The 5,369-nt window shown below is 37.3% G+C and overlaps 1 protein-coding gene across 1 annotated transcript in view; it reads right to left on the minus strand.

Moving 5' to 3' along the window:
- Positions 1-5,369, minus strand: part of LOC103391145 (neuroligin-2-like) — a 20,022-nt gene that overhangs the window by 9,878 nt on the left and 4,775 nt on the right. The window lies entirely within an intron of this gene.

Genomic DNA, 5,369 nt, shown 5'->3' on the forward strand with positions numbered 1-5,369 from the left:
GTATAGACTTACACAATACAACCTATGTGAAAAAGAAAAAGAAAAAAAAAAGATAAAGATTTTTATTCTAGTACTTGCCTGGAGTTGACAGTGTTAGTCGATGTAGTGGTTTATAGAAGAAGGCAAAACAAAGTGTTGTAAAAAGTAAAATATTAACTTCATAGATAGTTCACATTTTTAGGCCACTGCAAAGTCATTGGGGACAAAAACTCAATCTGACACACGAGACAACATCATTGATCAAACATGCTCAGTTTCAAAGAGTGTACAAGAAGGTAAACAGCTTTCTTTTTTTTCTCAGAAGTAACGTTACCAGAGCTGTTCCAACATCTGTCATGCTACGTTAGAAGCCTGTTGCAGAGTGACGCTAAAGCAGTAAATAGTTTTAAATTTTGAATTTTAAACAAGTAACTTTAAGTCTAATGCTCAGTGGATACATACACATTATGCAGACACAAGCTTTTATCTGTACAGTGAACCATCTCACATCCACCACTGACTACATTACACACTGGGATCACTGTCATCAACCTTTAATCAATTTAAAGTAACAATATCAAAAAGAGTTGGTGTATTTTTGTACTTCAAAAACAAGCTTCTTTTGAGTATTGCAAAAATGTCTACTTTAATTACAGAAACAAGCTGTCTGAACGACCCAGAAGCAAGTATGGAGGGAACAGAGAATGAACCCAACGTGAAGGTAAACCTGTGTGTGTGGCTCACCAGGATGAATCTAAATTAATTAGTAAATAACTATCAGAATGTAAATTGTCATATTTACAAATATGTGTCCTCCAATCTTTGCAGGGAAATGACAGAGATTAAGGTGAGTGTAATCACACTAACTAACTACACCTAGCAGACAAAACAGGAAAGGGAAACAGACCTAACACGTGCATCACAATTAATGCAAATCAGTCTCCCCTTCTAGGATGTGTTTTTACTTGTGTGGCCAAAGAGAATGTAATTGGATAAACCACTGATCTTTTAATTGGACACCCCATGCCTTAAATATTCCAGTTCAAAATTCTCACACTGCTCCTCCTCCTCCTTACATTTTAAACATGGAACCAACTATATATCAAAAATAAGGGATACTTTTGTTTATCCACAGCTACAGTATCCAATTACTAGTCTGATAAAAATGTTAAGTGAATGACAACCCTAATATTTGCACAATTTCTTAACATTTCCAATGTTAATAATTTCATCATTTGGAATAGTCCCAAATACAAACAGACAAACACAAGCATTGACTGTTTTATTCTGGTTTCTGTTCCAGCAATATACAGGATTTTGTTGGTCATATTTGTCAATTTATTTATCTGGATTAAACCTAATTATCATGATAAATTACATTCATGGTTAATCAAGATTAACTCATGGCTGCCCTGTGATTAATCAGATGAATACATTAAAACTAATATATATATATATATATATTCAGACTTAGTGTATAGTTGGTGTTAAAGCCAGGTTATAATAGTGGGGAAACAAAAGCTGGAAGAGATCCAAAATACCAGACAGACACAAGATAATGTGCTTAAAATAAAATCTTGAAAGGTTGTTGCAGGGGTTCAGAGAAATGCATCTTACTCAGTCACTATACTGAAAATGATAAAAATGTTTTAACACATTTTAAACATGGAGCTAACTATATATCAAATAATTCCTACTTCCACTTATTGTTGCTTAAGTACACAGTGAATACAGTTTTTTGGTGAAGGCCACCTAGCACAAGGCAATACACAGGTCCACCACTGACAAGCTGACTGACATAATTCTCACTGTAGACTGATCAGTACTGTTGATTTATCTAGATATATTATGATCACGATTTATCAGGGATAATTTTGATTATCCACAGCTATCCAATTACTAATTTGATAAGAATGTTCATTGGATGACCATAATATTTGCACAATTTCTTAAAACTTCCCATATATATAATATATAATAATTCCATCATTTGGAATAGTCCCAAATACAAACAGGCATAAAACACAAGCATCAACTGTGTTTTATTTGTCTCTGTTCCAGCAATATACAGGATTTTGTTGGTCATATTTGGGGGTGTTTATTTATCTGGATTAAACCTAATCATCATAATAAATTACATTCATGGTTAATCGAGATTAATCTATGGCTGCCCTGTGATTAATCAGAGGAAGAACTGTTTACAGCCCTTTTTATGAGCCAAGAGAAAGGAAATCCTATTTAAATTCTGCTCAATGAAACTTACATATGAATGTATTGTGTCTGTGTTTACAGAAAAAGAACTAGGGAAAATGTTAGAAGACCTGGGGTTAAATCACCACTACACAGAGAAGATATCACTGGACAAAATACTACAGATCGATAAGAAGACTATTACTGATGGACCTGCCAAATGTCTGTCAGATCTGCCCTGGTGTTTCCTAAAGAAACTAAAAATGGTCAATGTGACAGCTAGAGATTTTGAAACAATCTCTGAATCAGAAGAGACTGAATCCGATCTTGATGATTTGATGGAGAACACAGTAAATCCCCTTGACATAGTCACTGCCCTTTTTTTGTGTTCTGATGGATTTGTTCAACAAGAAATGGCACTCAAAATGTCTTTGTGCCAATTTGCTGTGCCTCTCCTGCTCCCCAATTGTGACAAAAACCAGAGTACACTCATGCTTTGGGCCATGAGAGACATTGTCAAAAAGTACAGACCCTCGTCACAGATAGAATCCAAGGGATTTGTTGAAGACAGAATTGTTCTGGCTGAGCTTCCGATGATATCCTTTGTGAGACTGGGGGAGTGCTCTTTGTCCAAGTCCAAGCTTCTCAACATGATGTTGAGCAATTCTCAACAATACCATGACACTTTTGTTCACCATGACATGAAGTGTGGCGACAGTCCTAAAAGAATTTCCAATGGACTGGCTGAAATCACCTGGTACCTTCCCCGTGGAAATGAAAGCAGTGATGTTTTCAGAGAGCCACTATCAATAGTCAATCTTCATGGAGACATTGCTTCACTGGAAAGAGAGTTTTCTTTTTTGTGTCAGACATCTGCAGCTGTTTTTGTGTTTTTTGACAACCTGGATCCTGAGTGTAAGCAGCTTTTAAACCAGAACCACAAGACGGAGATCTTCTTGGTTGGAAACCAACAAAGTAACAGCTTTAACCTGGATGCTCTAAAAAAATTAGCAACAGAACTGAAGATAACTAAGAATATCATTCTTAAGACAAAGAACAAAAACAACGCAGATTTTGTTCGATCTTTGCAAAAAACTGTGAAACAAATAATTGAGAATCCTAAGATAAAAATACCAATCGATCAGATGACTGATGTTGCACATGAACTGGGAATCTCTGTTGATGAAGACTGCCCTGAATGTCAGACTGCCAAAGAAAGTGCTGATGCCATAACGGGACAAATTCAAAACATTGCTGAATACAAACAGAAACACCTACAACTTCAAGGTGAAATATGGAAGGAATTGACAAGACTGGAGAAGGAACACTATAGACTTCGAAAACTTGGATCTGAAAACATTCAAGAATACAAAAGCAACATTCAAGAAGAAATACAACGTCTTAGGGAAAAACAAAATACGCAGAATATTTCAGATCCAATGACGTGTTTCATCAGTGGAATATCAAAAACAGAACCAGAGAGGTTTTATTTCCTGAAGTGGATGAGAATGAATCTCGACGACCAATCACGACAAAAACTGTCTCAACTCAGAATGCAGTACAAAAAAATAAGAAATGATTCTCAGAACAAAGATGCAATCAGAGACATTGATAAAGAACTTTCCAACAGTTCACTGGGAACTGAACACTTTTTCCGTGAAATGGGTCAAATCTATGAAGCTTCAGTTCTCCTTCCAGAAACAGATCCTTCACGTAGGCAACTACAGAATCTTCCCAAAATCTGTGCAGAGTTGCTGCTTGAAGGACTTCCCCTTGAGCTTGTAGATGGGGATGCGTCCAACATCCCTCTCACATGGGTGAGTGATGTTCTTTCTCATCTCCATGAAATGGTGTCTCCAAACAATAGGATAGCGGTAGTCACAGTCCTGGGAGTTCAAAGCACAGGGAAGTCTACCCTTCTAAACACAATGTTTGGAGTACAGTTTGCAGTCAGCAGTGGTCGATGTACTCGAGGTGCTTTCATGTTGCTGATCAAACTCGGTGAAGATGTTAAAGGTATCCTTAACTCTGACTTCATAGTGATCATTGACACTGAAGGTCTAAAGTCACCAGAGCTTTCAAAACTGGATGACAGCTACGAGCATGACAATGAGCTAGCAACCCTTGTTGTGGGACTAAGTGACATCAGCATTATCAACATTTCAATGGAGAACGCAACAGAAATGAAGGACATCCTACAAATAGTTGTGCATGCTTTTCTCAGGATGAAAGAGGTGGGCAAAAAGCCTATGTGTCAATTTGTCCATCAGAATGTATCAGATGTTTCTGCAGATGAGAAAAACCTAAGAGGTAGAGAACTGCTCCTAGAACAGTTGAATGAAATGACCAGGGCAGCAGCCAAAATGGAAAAGAAAGAGAATAATAAATCCTTTACTGACGTGATGGACTACAGTCCAGACACAGGGAATTGGTATATTCCTGGTCTGTGGAGTGGAAACCCTCCAATGGCACCAGTCAATGCAGGGTACAGTGAAACTGTGTATCAGCTCAAGAGAAACATCATCCAACAGTTGGGAAAGCATGAGATTCCTCTTAATGACATCTTAAAATTTAAAGATTGGATGAAAAGCCTGTGGGAAGCAGTAAAGCATGAAAACTTCATCTTTAGCTTCAGGAACAGCCTAGTGGCTGAGGCCTACATGCAGTTATGCATTGAATTCAACAAATGGGAGTGGGAATTCAAAGAGTCAACATACAACTGGGTAACATATGCAGAAACAACTATTTCAAACTTTGACACAATAGCTTCCAAATCTACAATAAGAAATTTGGATGACCTTGTCCTGACTTTGAAGACAGAAGCCCGTACAAAGCTGACCACGTGGACGACCCAAATTCTTGAAAAACTGAAAAGGTATTTTGAGAACAAGGAAGCTAATGTCCACCTGGTAGAAAGATACAAAGTGGATTTTGAAAACAGTGCAAAGAACCTTCAAAAAAACACGGAAAGCTCAGTGATTCGACAACTCATAGTAGCAAAAGAAATCAAAGAGGGATTAGCAGAAGTTGATAAAATCAAGGAAAATCACACAAAAGAAATTGAAAAAGCAGTGTGTGATCTGATTGACAAATGTCGACAGAGACGTGTTCAAATGTCAGACGAGACTTTGGAAGAAGAATTCAATAAGATGTGGGAAGAATCAGTAAAGAAACTTTCTTTCCGTCAACAAACACCAATG

Source organism: Cynoglossus semilaevis, chromosome 1, assembly GCF_000523025.1.
Source record: "Cynoglossus semilaevis isolate Cse_v1.0 chromosome 1, Cse_v1.0, whole genome shotgun sequence".
NCBI classification, from domain to species: domain Eukaryota; kingdom Metazoa; phylum Chordata; class Actinopteri; order Pleuronectiformes; family Cynoglossidae; genus Cynoglossus; species Cynoglossus semilaevis.